Raw genomic sequence first — 17,655 nt, 5'->3', positions numbered from 1 at the left:
AATTGAGTAAATATGTGTTAATGTGTGTGTGTTGTTGTTGGTTGTTATCTCCATATTTGGGCTTCAAAAGATGGAACAGTCCTCCCAGGTCTCGCAGTAGCGGCCTGATGGAGCTTTCAGGAAAGGATCATTATTCATGGACCAAGCTGTGAAGTTTTCTTATTATCAAAGTTTTGTTCCGAGGGCTCTTTTCAATATCGTCACTGAGCCCTGGGCAGCTTACAACTGCAGTTTGTTTGTAGTAATATTCCCAGGGATGGTTTTTAAGATCTCCATAAGGTTCGATTTTATCATTCCCATTGCTCCAACTATCACGAGTACAAATTTGACATTCTTCAGCTTCCAGGATCTTTTCACTTCATTTATGAGATCCTGGTAATTGCTCATTATCTTGATTTCTGCGTTGTTTAGGCTAAAATATCTGGGTACTGCAAACTAAATTCGCAATGCCTTCTTTTCTCTTTTTTGTACCTCAGTACTATATCAGGTCGTAATGCTTTGTTATCTATGTTTACGCACTGTCACCAGCATTTCATACCTCAACATGCTACGAGAGTTCATTATTCTGCAACTCCAAGAAAATTCCAACTTGTTACGAATAGCAATCTTTTACCAGGATGGTGCACCACCTAACTCGGCCCGAATTGTTAAACTGTTTTTAAATCAAACTTTGTCAGACCGAGCGTCAGGCATGGACAGCCGGTTCGTGAAGGACTTTGGCAAAAAATGGCGAATGCCAAACCATGAACTAATACATTTCCATTCCTGTGACACCTTCAGTCGAACGTTAGGCATAGACAGCCAGTTTGTGAAGGACTTTGGCACAAAACTTACTGCAGCTGACCCCACAAGAAGTAAGGTGGGTAATATTTCAATGATGTTGCAAATGCGAAAATGTGAATGCCAAATCCATGAGTGTCACCGGTGGAAACTCTCACGTAATTTCCTCATTCTGCTTTAAGCTCAATCTCTCTATAATTTCATTCTAAACAGCATCATTCCAATCGCAAATTTATACTATACAATTTAATAGAACAAAATACAATGTTACAAACACTCGTGAGTAAACCAAGATAAACATTATTCTGACATAGAATCTGGGTCGGGAGCAGTTTCGTACGAATCGAAACTCAAAATCATAATTGTATTGAGGAATTTATGAAAACTCCCACCCATCTTTGGGCACTGGCTGGGACCCTAAAACGTTCCACAAAAGGTTTGGTGGGGCTAGCCCCAAAACTGAGGGAGTAGTTTGGGGACAGTCAGATGGACAGACACTCCTGTTTTACAATTTAGATTCGAGAATATCCAAACAATTCCATAAAAAATTAAACAAACTTAAACTTACAAGCTTGACTAACATTAAAACTATTCAATGTTCTTTTTGGTGTATCCATTTTCAGACACGCTGTGGATCCGTTTAAATATATATGTATATATATATATATATATATATATATATATATATATATATATATATATATATATATATATATATATATATATATATATATATATATATATATACACACAGGGTGTCCCAAAAGTCACCTTGGGATTTTGAAATTAAATAACATTTCTGTTTTGAAATAATTTATGATTATTTTTATACGAAAATAAAATTTACAAAATGGAGATAAATTTGCTTTCGTTATGAAAAATGATGCAGCTTAGATGTCCTCCATTTTCAGCTTCGCAGAGACGGACTCTTTCGACAGCATTTTCCATAACAGTGGACAATAACTCTGGCTGCAGCCCTCGAATTTCTGCACAGATGTTGTCCTTGAGCTGCTGAATTGTATGGGGCTTATTGATGCATACACGCTCCTTCAGGTAACCCCAAAGAAAATAATTAGGAGGCGTCAAATCAGTAAAACGTGATGGCCAAGAAATTGCTGAATTTCGCGAAATTATTCAGTTTCACGTTATCGTACCAATCGAGATAACCAATTTCACGTTATCGTACTAACCCTAACAGCTAACCCTAACAGCTTATACCGTCAAACACGTCGGATCAAGCGTGTTCTCTTTGGGTGAGAATAATTGATCGATGAAATTTAAAATAAAATTTCACGATTTTGGTTCTTTATTCAGTTGTGAATTTTTCCATGCGATATTTCCAAATGTTAATCTAAAATCTGAAAAGAAAAGAAAAACAAATTATTAAAAAATCAGAAATGTTATTTAATTTCTAAATCCCGAGGTGACTTTTGGGACACCCTGTATATACCGTAACAATATGTATGTGCAACCGTAACAATATACAGCTCTGGAAAAAATTAAGAGACCACTGCAAAATTATCAGTTTTTCTGGTTTTACTATTTAGAGGTATGTGTTTGAGTAAAATGAACATTTTTGTTTTATTCTATAACCTACTGACAATATTTCTCCCAAATTCCGAATAAAAATATTGGCATTTAGAGCATTTATTTGCAGAAAATGACAACTGGTCAAAATAACAACAAAGATTCAGTGTTTTCAGACCTCAAATAATACAAACAAAACAAGTTCATATTCATTTTTAAACAACACAATACTAATGTTTTAACTTCGGAAGAGTTCAGAAATCAATATTTTGTGGAATAACCCTGATTTTCAATCACAGCTTTCATGCGTCTTGGCATGCTCTCCACCAGTCTTTCACATTGCTGTTGGGTGACTTTATGCCACTTGTGGCACAAAAATTCAAGCAGCTCGGCTTTGTTTGATGACTTGTGACCATCCATTTTCCTCTTGATCACATTCCAGAGGTTTTCAATGGGGTTAGCATACAGCCATAACACAGCCCATAACGCGGACCAATGGATTCAACAGCGTTACGAATCATTTCATTTGAAACTGCAAGACATTGTCTTTCAATTTCCTCTTTCAGCTCATCGACTGTTGCTGGTTTTGAGCCGTAAGCCTTATCTTTGAGATATCCCAATAAAAAGAAGTCCATTGGAGTGAGGTCTGGGGAACACGCAGGGAATTCAACACTACCTCTTCGCCCAATCCATCTGTTCGGAAAAGTTGCTTCGAGATAGGCCCTTACATCACGGTGGTAGTGGGGAGGTGCTCCATCTTGCTGAAAGTAAATCTCTTCATCACCAAATATCTCTTCGACACGTGGACCGACGAATTCCTGCAGCAAGTTTAAGTAAACATCCCCAGTGACAGTTTGGTCAAAAAAGAATGGCCCTAGGATGCCCAATACTGATATCCCACACCACACAGTAACTCCTGGCAAGTTTAAATGGTGTTCCAGAGTAACATGTGGATTTTCAGGAGCCCAGTAGGTGCAATTGTGTCAGTTAATTGAACCATTTAACTTGAAGCTGGCCTCATCGCTCCAAACAATTTTGGATGGAAATGCTGCATCTTCTTCGCATTTTCCCAGGTACCACTCACAAAATTCAGCTCTCCGGTCAGGATCGTCTTCATTTCGAGCGTGGATTAATTTTGGAATGTAACTTTTCCAATTAATTCGCTTCAAAATGCGATGGGTGCTTGATTTTGGGATTCCTGTCTCATGAGCCATTTGTCGTACAGATTTCCGTGGGGATCGGTGGAGGGTTTCCAGCAATTGATTTTCTTTTGCGGGGGTGGTTGATGACCGTGGTCTTCCTGAACGCTCCTTATGGATGTCAAGCACAGTTCCATCTGTTTCAAACTTATCTCGGATGTGAGCAATGGTGCGTCGTGTTGGTGGATCTTTGTGAAAATGTCTTCTAAATTGTCTTTGCACTTGCATGATGTTTTCGTGCTTCCAGTAGCACTTTATGATAAATTTGCTTTCTTCAAAACCGAGTCGTACTTCTGCCATTATTATGGTCAATTTGATCTAAAAATAAATGAAAAATTCATTGAGTTATGAGGAGCCAAAATGTGAGTCCATTTTTTGGGGGCACCCTATATATTTATATATACAGTATATATATATATATATATATATATATATATATATATATATATATATATATATATATATATATATATATATATATATATATATATATATATATATGCGCCCGATTGCCCTGGGCGCTGGTGCTCAAGCAGATGGTGATGAGTCCTGTCAATAATTATCCGATCAAAGACTGTGCCTCGTACTGAGAGCAGCGTCATCCCTCCATAGTTGTTGCAGTCCTGGCGATCACCCTTCCCTTTCCAGAGAGGGACAACAAGGCCCCTCTTCCAGTCAGCTGAGATGGTGCCTGCACTCCAAACAGAGCACAGAACTGAATGCATTGACACGAGTTCAGCATTTCCACCAGCCTTGAGAAGTTTAGCATGGATGCCACAGATCCCAGGAGCTTTACCTCCCTTTCAATTGGTTCACCGCAGCTGGTGCTTCCATAAACTAAGGCAGTTCACAGTTGATTGGAGGGTCAGCAATAGGGAGAGCTACACTCTGACATCTAACTCAACAGCTGGGGGGTCAGCCTGGAACAGCCGCTCAAAGTAACCAGCCCAGCGGGCCTTCACCTTGGATTCTACTGTCAAGAGCTCACCATCCTCTGCTGTAACTGCAGTACTTCAATGGATGGGCTTTGAGAAACGCAATGCATGAATTCTTCTGTCAGCAGAATGAGAATCACTTGACCACAGGTGATGATCTACAACTTCACAAAATCCTCACACATTGGCCTCGTCCACTCTCGGCACACGTACTGTTTTATGTCTCAACTACCTGAACAGCTCAGCTCTGCCATTAAGCCTGGCTCTGTGACTCTGATCAATGGTATCCAGTGTCCCTTGGGAGACAAAGTTTTTCTTCACCTGACGGTTGGTTCTAAGACGTCCACCCGCAACTTCAAGGATGGTGGTCTTGAAGGAACTTTACAACTCTTCAGGATTCCCCAAAGCACCCAGACCCTCCCCCAAATCCCTAATCAGCCTGTTCGCAACTTCCTCAGCCATACTCTCATCCTTGAGCTTCCAAACATGTAGCCGAGTCTGGGTTGGAACCATTCTCCTGGATTTAAGCTGCAACTTCAGAGTTGCTTCAACAAGGCTGTGGTTGGTATTGAGGAACTGAGTACTCCGGTAGACCCTGCAGTCCTGGATCATCCTCCAGCGACCATCAAAAGCACATGGTCAATCTCTTTGCCACACCACTAGTGTTGGAATACCAAGTCCAGTGATGAGGCTGTGAGCACTAAAACCATGAACCAGCCACCCTAAGTCCATGACTTCTTGCAAAGTCAAGGAACTTAGTGATATTCTGGTTCACAGTTTGAGACCAATGGAGATAAACACATGTCCCATGACCATCCCTGTCAGTGTCAGTCGATGCATTGAAATCCTCCAAGACTAGAAGAGTATCTCGTCTGGGGCACTAATCAACCACAGACTTGAGCGTGGCCGAGAATGCCTCCTTCACAGTGAAATCACTCACCTCTGTCGGAGAATATACAGAGACCAGGGGAATGACACCCAAGGAGTGACGAATCCTCAGTCTCATAATACACTCACTAACCGTTGTTACCTCAATTATCATTGGAGTCAGCTTATTGGACACAGCTACAGCAACCCCTTGGGTATGGTAACCATCAGAGCAACCAGTCCAGTAGTAGATGTAACCACCCACCATGATCTCACCACTATCTGGTCTCCGAACCTCAGAGAGTGCTGCAATACCAATGTCCAAATGCTGGAGCTCAAATGGTAGCAGTAGTACAGGCATTTTAGCAGAAATATTTGGTCAACCTCCCACAAATTGTAACAAAAGCAAACTGAACAGATTTTGATTCCTGGATATGTCCTCAGTGACAGAAAAAAAGTCCTAAGGGATCCTCCGGGGGGAAAGTCCTGAAATCATGGAAATCCCGTATGGCCGCCACCCGGCTTCGGGGAAAATGAGAAAATTGTAAAGATTGATATTTTAACATGTAAATATATGTTTTTCTGCATTCTAATTGTTTCTAATTATGGTCAATATATTGATATACATGAATAATTATAAAAATGTGAAATGTATTGAGGGTAAAATAAAAAATTATAGCTTTTTTGTCCAAAAATGTCAATTTTTTGTCCCAAAAAAATATTTTGACTTGAGCAAGTTTGTTCATATAAGAACATATGTATCCCCAGGCATACATACTATATATTTCCAGATACAGGGACATTAGTACTCTCCTCTGGTGAAAGAATTAACACACAATATTAATTTGTTAGCACATGCAATATTGACAGCACATGCATATACTCGACCCTGATGTTTGTCAGTGAACATGCACGACGCCACGGTGTCACTCCAGTAATCACCTTTGATCAGCCCCTCTGGTGGAAGGCCCTCATGATCATCAACTCGGAGCGTATGGGAAGTGATCTGAAAGGGATTGTCCTACGCTTGGGCGGCTTCCACGCAGAAATGAGTTTCCTCGGATGTATTGGATACCTGATGGTGTCATCCGGGCTTCAAGAACTGATGGAGTTGATATATGCCCCCAATGCAGTGATTCATATGTTTAGTGGCAAGGCCATTGCCCGCGCAGATCGCGCACACCTAATTGTTGATGCAGCCCTCAATGCCTTGCTGTTGACAAATGTGCTCAATGCGCCTCTACCATGCCTACCTGAAACATCAGATGGCAATGGGAATGAAGATCCGGACTTAACCGAAGCAGTTCCAAGGCCGCTACATGACCAGCATACAGATCTAAGCAATAATCCAGACTTCAACGAAGCTTGTACCCTCGATGAGAAGCTGATGGCTGGGACACTGTCTGTGGAAGAAGTATGCAAGTCTGATGTCTTGAAACGAATCAAAGACCACCTACAGAAGCATGCCGAGTCTGCAAAGATATCTTCTAGAACTTCAGCGCTCTGGGTTCAGTATATGGATATGCTAGACATTCGATGCAAATACATCCGGGCAGAGGCACTACATCTACAGGCCATCCAGGAAATGCTGCCTTACCTGGCAGCTTTGGGCCACAACCTGTAAATCTGCGAGGGTGTATCTGCAGCAGATGTCCAACCTCAAAACTCAACATCCCAATGTCCAACAATGTTTTGATGAGGGGTTCCATGTGGTTTGACGAAGTGATCGCCTGTGGGCAGGTCTTTCATCTGACCTGATTATCGAACAAGTTCTGATGAGAAGTTTGAAGACCAGAGGGGGGCTCACACGAGGGCGAGGAATGACAGAGCAACAACGGCTGGTATGGCTACTATCAATGCCTGCCTGTGCAGAAATAAACCAGGCAATGCAGGAGCTCACAGGTGTGAACTACAACACTGGAGAACAGAAGAAGGACATGACCAAGGCAAGACAATCACGTGACTGGAAGGACACACTATCAGCTCTTCAGTATTTACAGGAACAGAATCCGTTCAGTAGTGATCCACATCTGAGGAACATTGCCACTGGAGTTCATGCACACCCCACCGTCAACGTTGATACAGCACATGCTGTAGGAGCCAAAATATTGAAATCTATGGATGGGAAAACACCTACCGAGTACACATTTAAGAGGAAAGACCAAGTTGTCACCCTCGGCATGAAGTCATCTGTCAAGATTGATGGAGAGCAAGTCCAGGTTGACCCACAACTCCTCTTCCAGAGACTGACCACTGTTGCACAGACAGCAGAAGAACTGGAGTCAGCCTTCAAATATGAACTGTGCAGCTATCCACCAGCCCTCTTTGATTCCTCTCTTCAGCTCCGAGAAGCACACAAGCCAGTCTTTGCTGATGCCATCTGGGATCTTCTTGGATCCGATGTCCCAGCCAATATCCCCAATGATGGGCAACAGTATGTTTTGGATGGTGGGGCACTTGTTCAACGCATTCCATGGTCTCGTGGATCTACATATAGAGACATATGCCACCAGTACACTGATTATGTAACGAAGAAGTACGGAGATGCCATAGTCGTGTTTGATGGTTATGAGAGTACCAACACGAAGAACATGACACACCAGAGACGGTCTAAAGGGAATGCTGGCACTACTGTGACATTTACAGCTGACATGCGTCTCACAATGAAGAAGGAACAGTTTCTTGTCAATAGGCAGAATAAACAGCGATTCATTTTTATGTTGAGTGAAGAGCTTCAGAAGAAGAACTGTGAGACTAACCGTGCCTCAGGGGATGCTGATCTCCTGATTGTACGGAAGGCCGTGCAGTCTGCAACTGTCACCAACAATGTGTTAGTTGGTGATGACACAGACCTCCTCGTCCTCCTATGCTACCATGCAAGCTTAGAATCCCATGACCTCTTCTTTTGTCCCGAGCCAAAGAAGAACACGAAGAAGCCTCGCATCTGGAACATCAAGGCTACAAAGAAAATGATTGGTACAGACATGTGCAAGCACATACTGTTTCTACATGCAGTTCTTGGGTGCGACACGACATCTCGTCTTCATGGGATTGGAAAGGGAGCTTCCCTCAAAAAGTTCAAAGCAAACAACACATTCCGTGAGCAGGCCAAGGTTTTTGATACATATCCAGCTTCCGTATGTGATGTGGCAGATGCAGGAGAAAAAACGTTGGTGATAATCTACAACGGAAAGTCAACTGACACCCTGGACACCCTCCGGTATCAGCGGTCCTGGGACAAGGTGGCTTCGAGCTCCTCTCACGTGCAACCACAGACGTTACCACCAACATCAGAAGCAGCAAAGTATCACAGCCTGCACGTGTATCTGCAAGTCCAAGAATGGAAGGGATGTGCAGATGAACTTCTTCAGACAGACTGGGGTTGGCAGAAGTGTGATGACGGTTTTGTGCCACTTCAGACATCAATAGCTCCAGCTCCTGAAAAGATGTTACGTGTCATTAGGTGCAACTGCCAGGCTGAATGTAGCACCATGAGATGCACATGCAAGAAGCACAACATTGAGTGCACTCCAGCTTGTGGAAACTGCAGGGGCTCTGGCTGCACAAACACTCCATGTGACAATGATGAGGATGATGATGACATTGTCGAGTTCTAACTTTAATACGCTTGATTTTCTCAACATGTATAGCAAGTTTATAATGGATGTAGTTTCTGAGTTTAATTTTCATTTCGAAACCTTCGTCAGGCAGATGTGATTGCCCCGAGTGGAATTGTGAATTTTTTCATGTTTCAATGATTTACATAATTATATTGTATTGTCATTGACTTGATTTCATATTGTGTCTTCAACGTTTCTTTTTTTTTTTGTCCAGGAGCCAAAATCAGCATCAGGTAAAAAAAAATTTTCGGGACAAAAAATTGACATTTTTGGACAAAAAAGCTATAATTTTTTTTATTTTACCCCAATATATTTCACTTTTTTTAAATTATTCTTGTATATCAATATACTGACCATAACTAGAAACAATTAGAATGCAGAAAAAACATATATTTACATATTAAAATATCAATTTTTACAATTTTCTCATTTTCCCCGAAGCCGGGTGGCGGCCAAATTGGATTTCCATGATTTCAGGACTTTCCCCCCGGAGGATCCCTTAGGACTTTTTTCTGTCACTGAGGACATATCCAGGAATCAAAATGTGTTGCTTGCTTTTGTTGCAATTTGTGAGAGGTCATCCGACATTTTGCCTGTACTACAGTGACAGGTGATCCTCTTCTCTTACGGATAGGACATTCTAGGCACCCACCCGAAGAGACCGTCTCAGGTTAACCCGAGGAACCCGCCATCTGGTGGACTACACGTCAGCACCACCCCGACACACACCACTGCAATCTGACCTAGGAAGGTTTCTTTGTACTTCCTTTCATCATTCCTATCATCAAAGAATGGGAGCCCCAAAGGCTTTGCCCCAATCCCATCATCCAGTGAGCTGCCCTCTGTTGACAAAGGCCTTGTAAGCTGAGTAGTTCTGATTTTTCAAGCAATGACTTGGAAAGACAGAGGAGTCGCAGTCTTGAGCTGGATTTATATGCCAGCTTTGTTATTGATCAGGTCAGGAAAGGTCCCAACTGATACTGAGGCCAAGATGTCAAAGAGACCGAACCTCTTCCAGTGGCTAAACATGGGAATAGTTATTTGAGTTAGTGTGACGATCCTTCCAGAGCAACAACGTATGACTGTGAGGTTCCCTAGAATTGAAGGACATGCTCCGTCTCTTGCTCCAGCATCTCATCAATTCCAGATTACCCAAGAGTGATGCAGCTGCTGTGTGCCTGTCAGAGGGATGGGGTGCGATATAGCAAAATAAAGTCATCTTCAAAAAGGAAGATGGATTTCCAGAGCATTGGAGAGGTCATGAAAGTAGATGAGGGAAAAGACTGGGTCAAAGACACTGCTCTGGAGCAATTCAACCTCCATGGGAGAGGAGGGGGAAGACAATGTTGACCAGTACTTCTCAGCAGCCTTGACATCATCGTCAGAAAGAAAAATGTTCTCCACGAAGGCATTCCTCAAGTTTGGGGAAAAGATGAAAATATGACGGTTTCAAGTTGGGGCTGGTGTTCTCTTGTGGCAGTACTCCATCGACTATCTCTTACTCTCGGGATTGTAATGGTGCACCCAACTCTCATCTTCATTCAGTCATCCCAACTCTCATCTCCAATGCTTCACAGCACTGAAAATGTCATGTTGCCTTTAGCCATCTGAACGAACATAGCGCTGAGACAGAGAGGGGTGGGAGGTGGTGCGGGAGGGGGTGGTGTGGAGGTAGAGCTAATATGCAGACTGTTCTTTGTTTCATTCGTATATCTTTACTTGTTTTGGAGAAAAAGAAAAGGAGGCATTACTTTCAAGCATGCCCTCGTACAATAAGAAAATGTGTTGAATGCCCGAGATATGTCCAAGGAGACAATCCTGACCTTTCATGCGTTGTCCAGGGAGACTGTCCTGACCTCTCATGCCTTTTCACGTTCTTCAAGTGTCATCCATTTAATTGTTCGATTTTTTGTGATCTGATATGCAGTTTGATGGTGATGGCATGACAGAGTGTAACCAGCAAATGTCAATGAAGATGGTTGCATTTTGTTCATCCATCACTTTGAACATTATCAAGTAATGTAAAAATAAAGTGTTTTTATTTATCCTTCTGGGAAAGACACATAATCAATCCTTATAAAGTGATTCATGCTTTTAGGTTGCTCTTTCTCTTGCCCGAGTTAGTCTGATTGATCTTTCTTTTCGGACCAATAATGTCGGCTGCATGAGTAGGCTGGGCAGATTAATAACGACAGATTCCAGGTTACCATTGAAGACATTTAAGGCTTCCCCATGATGTGAAGTGGGAAGATTATCAATAAATCTGTCTTGCATTGAATATATACCAGTATTATATATATATATATATATATATATATATATATATATATATATATATATATATATATATATATATATATATATATATATATATATATATCTATATATATATATATCTATATATATATATATATATATATATATATTTTTTTTTTTAATTTAGTTCCGTGTCAAGTTGTGGCAAACTTCTGGTGACATTAATGATAACATTTCTCCAAACATCCCGATCTTGCACTGCTTCCTGAAGCTCTGGCAGAAATAGCTTGGTTGCAACCTTTACTCCATCCATCCAGCACATATAAGGTCTCCTTCTTCCTATTCTTCTCTCAACCATATCCAGCATGGTTTGCTTCCCAAGACGTTCATTTTCTGTATGCTTGATGCGTTCAAAGTATGATAGTTTCTGTTTCAGTATCAGCGCTTCGAATGTACATGGTGGTCTATTTCTTCAAGCGCAGATTTGTTTGTTACCTTGTTCATGCAGTGAAATGTGGGATGAAGCAATTGGTTCACTCTGTCTGTCTATCGGTCGATTTCTGCGATTGAGGATCGACTTAATTTAAATTGAATTTTATATTTTTAGCACTGTAGAACACGAATTGGAAGACGAGCCTGCAGTTTAGCAGTACTTTGGCTCTGAATTTGGCAAATTGTACGGCATCTCGTCCAGAGCGTGCTTGCTCGTGGTGCAGTGAAGCAATTGCTTCATCTGTCTTCATCTGGCAATCAAACAAAATTGAAAATCATTCCAAACAGGAGATTTACTGTTTTTAGGGTCGTCATAAAGGACACAAACAACAGGCACAAATAACTAATTTAACGTGTTAGATATGGTGGTGTAAAAGATGGTGCATAAATGGCAGTAAACTTCTGATTCAATGCCTTTTTTTTTGACAGCTTTTAAAACTTTTATTTTACTTCTATTGAATTATGCATTTGAACACTGGAGAACACAAATTGCCTTGTTTGCACATCCAAAGCCATTCCGTTTAGCAGTAGTTGGGCAAAAATTGTATGCTGTCAACCAATCAAATTTTCCGCATGCTCAAAGGGTGGAATAAAAGTGAGATTCAGACATAATGGCCTTCTTCTTTCTGCTGGCTTTTGTGTTGTTTTTGGCCTCTTCTTTTGCAATGTCTTCAACCTCTTGCCACAATTCATGTGGCATTCTGTCAAACAAGTTCAACTCTGCAAAACAGTTTTTTTTTTAAGTTTTTTTTTTACCTTTATTGAGTACTAGCAAATACCACCCGTCGCTTCATTGACAGAAATATGAAAGGGGAAGCGAGAAAAAGAGGGGGAAGAGGGAGGGGGAGAGAGGGGAGAGAGGGTGAGCGAGAAGGGGTGGATGATCGAGGAGGGGTGGGGAAGGGAAGACAGTGTTTGGTGAGAGGAAGGGAAGGCAGAAGTGCGGTGGAGCATTAATTGCCACTCGGACGCATCCAGTGACAAACCCTGCCTGGATGTGTCCAGAGACACACACTGCCCAGATGCATCTGGAGCCAAGCTGGTTGGAGACAAACACCGCTCAGACATGTCCGGAGACAAACTCCCGTCCGGACAGAAACATCACCCGGACACATCTGGAGACAAACCCTGCACGGACACGTCCGGAGACAAACGCCGTCCAGGCATAACTACCATCCAGATATGTCCAGAGACAGAGACAAAGAGGGAGGGGAGAGGGAGGGAGGGGAGGGGAGAGGGAGGGAGGGGAGAGGGAGGGAGGGGAGGGGAGAGTGAGAGAGATGTGGGAGGAGGGTGCTGCACTGAATTGGGAGGAGGTCGGACAAGGATGAGAGAGAGAGAGAGAGAGAGAGACTTATGCTTTATGAACAACACACACACACACACACACACACACACACACACACACACACACACACACACACACACACACACACACGCTTGGCCAATATTGGCAACAACCCAAAAACATTGAGTCGCTTTCACCAAAAAACAACGTTGCATTTATATACACGTTTCAGGGATATGCTTACAAACATTCATCTTTATAAACAGCTGCATTTGATGGGTGGAAAAAAAAATTGGCTCAGTAACTTAGAAAACACGTGAATGCAGCAAATGGCTCGGAAATTGGGTGTTACTGCACAACTCACTCAGGGTGACAGAGCACGAACCACATGCTCAGGGTGATGGAGCACGAACGAATCGCTCAGGTTGCGGAGCACGAACGACTCGCTCAGGTTGCGGAGCACGAACGACTCGCTCAGGGTGACAGAGCACAAACAACTCACTCAGGTTGACGGAGCACGAACCACTTGCTCAGGGCGACAGAGCATGAACCACTCACTCAAGGTGATGGAGCATGAACCAATCGCTCAAGGCAACAGAGCACAAACCACTAGCTCAGGAAGATGGAGCATAAACCACTCGATCAGGGCGAGGCAGCACTAACCACTCACTCATGGCGACGGAGAATGAAACACTTGCTCAGGGTGAAGGAGCACGAGACACTCGCTGAGGGTGATGGAGCATGAAACACTCACTCAGGGTAATGGAGCACGAAACACTCCCTCAGGGTGAAGGAGCGTGAACCACTCACTCAGGGCGATTGAGCAAGAACCACTCGATCAGGGCGACGCAGCACTAACCACTCACTCATGGCGACGGAGAATGAAACACTTGCTCAGGGTGAAGGAGCACGAGACACTCGCTGAGGGTGATGGAGCATGAAACACTCGCTCAGGGTAATGGAGCATGAAACACTCCCTCAGGGTGAAGGAGCATGAACCACTCACTCAGGGCGATTGAGCAAGAACCACTCACTCAGGGCAACGGAGCAGAAAACATTCGCTCAGTGCGACAGAGACGGAAACACTCTCTGAGAGTGATGGAACATGAAACACTCCCTCAGGGTGATGGAGCACGAACCACTCGCTCAAGGAGATGGAGCTCGAGTCACTCGCTCAGAGTGAGGGAGCATGAACCACTTGTTCAGGGTGACAGAGCACAAACCACTCGCTCATGGCAATGGAGCGCGAACCACTCATTCAGGGTGACGGAGCACAAACCACTCATTCAGGGCAATGGAGCACGAACCACTCGCTCAGGGCGATGGAGCATGAACCACTCGCTCATGGCAATGGAGCACAAACCACTCGTTCAGGGAAATGGAGCATTACCCACTCATTCAGGGCGATGGAGCACAAACCACTCACTCAGAGCAATGGAGCATGAACCACTCTGTCAGGGCAACGGAGCATGAACCACTCACTCAGGGGGACGGAGCACAAACCACTCAGAGTGATGGATCGCACAGCAGTGAATGAAATAAAATGAATTCGTTCAAATAATGACTTTATCCACAAAAGAGTTGCAGCTTCATGCAGAATAACTCTCGTCCATGGAGACATCGCAAAGTTAAATCTCCCATCAATTAAGCATTGCAGATAATCCGTTATCTTGCCTGCTTGCCTGTACATGTATCACGTAGTACATCGGTTCGGGGTCTGCGCAAACGATACAACTTTATTTTAAAATGTCCATTTTCATCAGGTTTGCTTTGATTCCCTGTGGAGCACCTCGCTAAACCTCTGAAAATATAGACACAGATCTGGCAGATGCTCTTGTTCGGCAGTCACTCTGGAGGACAGGACATCAGGTCCAGCAGTGAATGTATGAAATCATAAAGCTCAATGATGCTAGTTCATTTTGGCACGTTCCTAAATTTTTTGTTCACTCAATATAATTCTCCAAACAGTAGATAAAGGTAAGTTTAATGCTTTGGAAATTTCACATTTTCACGTGTATGTATGGAGGAGGGATGCATAGCTTTGATTGATTGAAGTAAATAGGCATATCGGCTAAGTTATACGACTCATTATTTCATTAAATTATCAGATTTCACAATTAGATTTCGACAGTTATTTAGTCCGGACAATATCCGATCCTTAAAACTGAAATAATATTTCGATTTTATACTTAAATGAGTCCTTGAGAGTAGATTGTGGAAAATCGTATCATATAATGAATGAAATATCACTCCAAGCTCCTAATTTGAAACCTATAGTACTTACAAAAGCGATGTATACAACTATTTGTAGCTATGGTGAACAAGCATTCAATAATATGAGTGAGGAAAGTGAAGAAATAAAACTTTGTCGTTCGGAAATTGTTGCGGAATGTTCCAAGTCTAGGCATGGTTGAGTAGGCCAAAAAACATGGCGGCTTCAGACCCCAACAAGGTACCCAGGAAACGCTTGAATACCCCAGAGAGTGAGGTGGCCAAGGATCGCCTGATGAAGGGTTAAATAATGCCGTTACTTAACTTGAAAAGGGGTGTTTTAACCCAAACACACAATTTTGCACTTCCTTGGAGTTTTCTTAGTATGCATGTAAAGTTTCAGGCTGCTAAGTTTTATGGTTTTGGAGTTATGGAAGACGCACACGCACACACACACACACACACACACACACACACACACACACACACACACACACACACACACACACACACACACACACACACACACACACACACACACACACACACACACACACACACACACACACTCCAGACACATTCTCAAACCACTTCACCTCACCAGTATTTCGACTAAATAATCGCCATTCCAACATTATAATTGTAAATCCTTCGCCAATCTGGCATTCCAGTCAATGCGGAGCAAGTGAAGAGCTCCAAAAGCACCCTGCCTCTGCACTCTGAGGATGAATTCCATTGGCTGGATTGTAGCGCATGACAGCCAATCAGTGTTGGATACCGAAAAGTGGATGTGATTGGAGACAGAGTCCAGAGTCAATAAAACCCCCCAAATGGAGTAGTTTGCAAAAAGTTTATAGGCAGTTCAAGTGCAGTGTAGTCCAGGAGAAGTGAGCAGTTCAATTGCAGTGCTGAGATCTGAGCCCAGATCCTGAGGGGGTTCACATTCTGAGTGAGGGAGACTTGGCTGGGTTGACTGGGCTTCCAGAGCGTCAAGTGGAATGAGAAAGCGCAAAGCTGGATGGGTGCTCTGAGTGGAACGTAAAGTGCCAAGCGGAGAGTAAAGTGCTCCGAGCAGAGCGTAAAGGCACCAAGCAAGGCGCTTCCCAAAGCGCCAAGTGGGATGGGCACTGACCAATGTCATGGTAGAACTGACTTCTTACACATCTTAAATACACACACACACACACACACACACACACACACACACACACACACACACACACACACACACACACACACACACACACACACACACACACACACACACACACACACACACACACACACACACACACACACACACACTGCATTTATAAACCATTGCATCTTGCAGCACATACACTTCATTAAGTTGAAGAGATTCGATTCAGTTATATTAATGAGCCTTATATGGTAACGATACTTGATGACCTCCATTCATCTAATGGAGAGATGAATTTATAATATAGAATAAAGGTGACACTTGTTGCTGGCAGGTCGTGCAGCAGGCACTGTGATGGGACTCAATTCGTGCCCTGCTGAATCGTCAGGTTAGTGGGTTCGATTCAGTTGTATTAATGCGCCTAATATGGTCACACATATACGATTGGCAGTATGTTGTCCTGATGAGCCCACAACAAGGGCAAAATCAAGATCGACATCTCTACTTTCGTCTATTTGTGACCAGCGGCTTTAGTCTCAGTCTGCAAAGGCATGAGGACCATATGGATGCCTCCGAGTTTGGAGGTGATGTGTTGGTGTAATTTGTATGCATGACGTCAGCGTCCTGTGATTGAATCAGTGTGCTTCTTTCGATATATATATATATATATATATATATATATATATATATATATATATATATATATATATATATATATATATATATATATATATATATATATATATATATATATATATATATATATATATAGTAGCGGTTCTCGGAACCGCATGCATACAACAGATAGGTGCGGCGCCGCTGTGAGGAAACTACTGTGCAGAGCCCTCATTCCCGGGTGAGCCCAAAACCCAACGTGTGCAGCGAGTCATGTGCACTTAGGCCGAGGTCACATTTGCCACGGCGGCCGTGGGGTCTCCAAAATCTACGGCCACTAGCAATTATACGGTAGCCGCAGTATTTCCACGGTCACACAATGTCACAGTCACATATGTTTTTTTTCTTTTTTTCGGGGAGCTGCACGGCGTATTTATAAATTGTGGAGACCGAAAACGTGGGGTTGCCATACGGTCTTTGATTTGATGTCGCACGGTGACCTTAAGGCGTTCCTGCGGCAGCCATAGAATTTTCAAGGCAGACGCAAGGTGCCCGCAAGGTGACCGCAGGGGGGGCCCTAATGCGAACGTGCGGCCAGATGGACGGTAACGAATGGGTTAATTTTTTCTTTTTTTTTTTACCAGTTTTTTTTTCGGCATGTCGAATTGCTACAGCGAACGGAGAAATGAAAAAAAGTTATAACTCCGCGTTATAATTCCACGGC

At 42.9% G+C, this 17,655-nt stretch overlaps 1 protein-coding gene across 5 annotated transcripts in view; it reads right to left on the bottom strand.

Moving 5' to 3' along the window:
- The window catches only part of LOC147015719 (fibroblast growth factor receptor-like 1), a 303,397-nt gene that overhangs the window by 169,476 nt on the left and 116,266 nt on the right, over positions 1-17,655 (bottom strand). The gene's annotated exons all lie outside the window — the stretch shown is intronic.

Source organism: Eptatretus burgeri, chromosome 12 (genome assembly GCF_056783735.1).
Source record: "Eptatretus burgeri isolate ZD-2024b chromosome 12, Ebu_testis_v1, whole genome shotgun sequence".
NCBI lineage: Eukaryota > Metazoa > Chordata > Myxini > Myxiniformes > Myxinidae > Eptatretus > Eptatretus burgeri.
The sequence above is the reverse complement of the archived record's forward strand: the minus strand, read 5'-3'. Positions and strand labels throughout refer to the sequence as shown.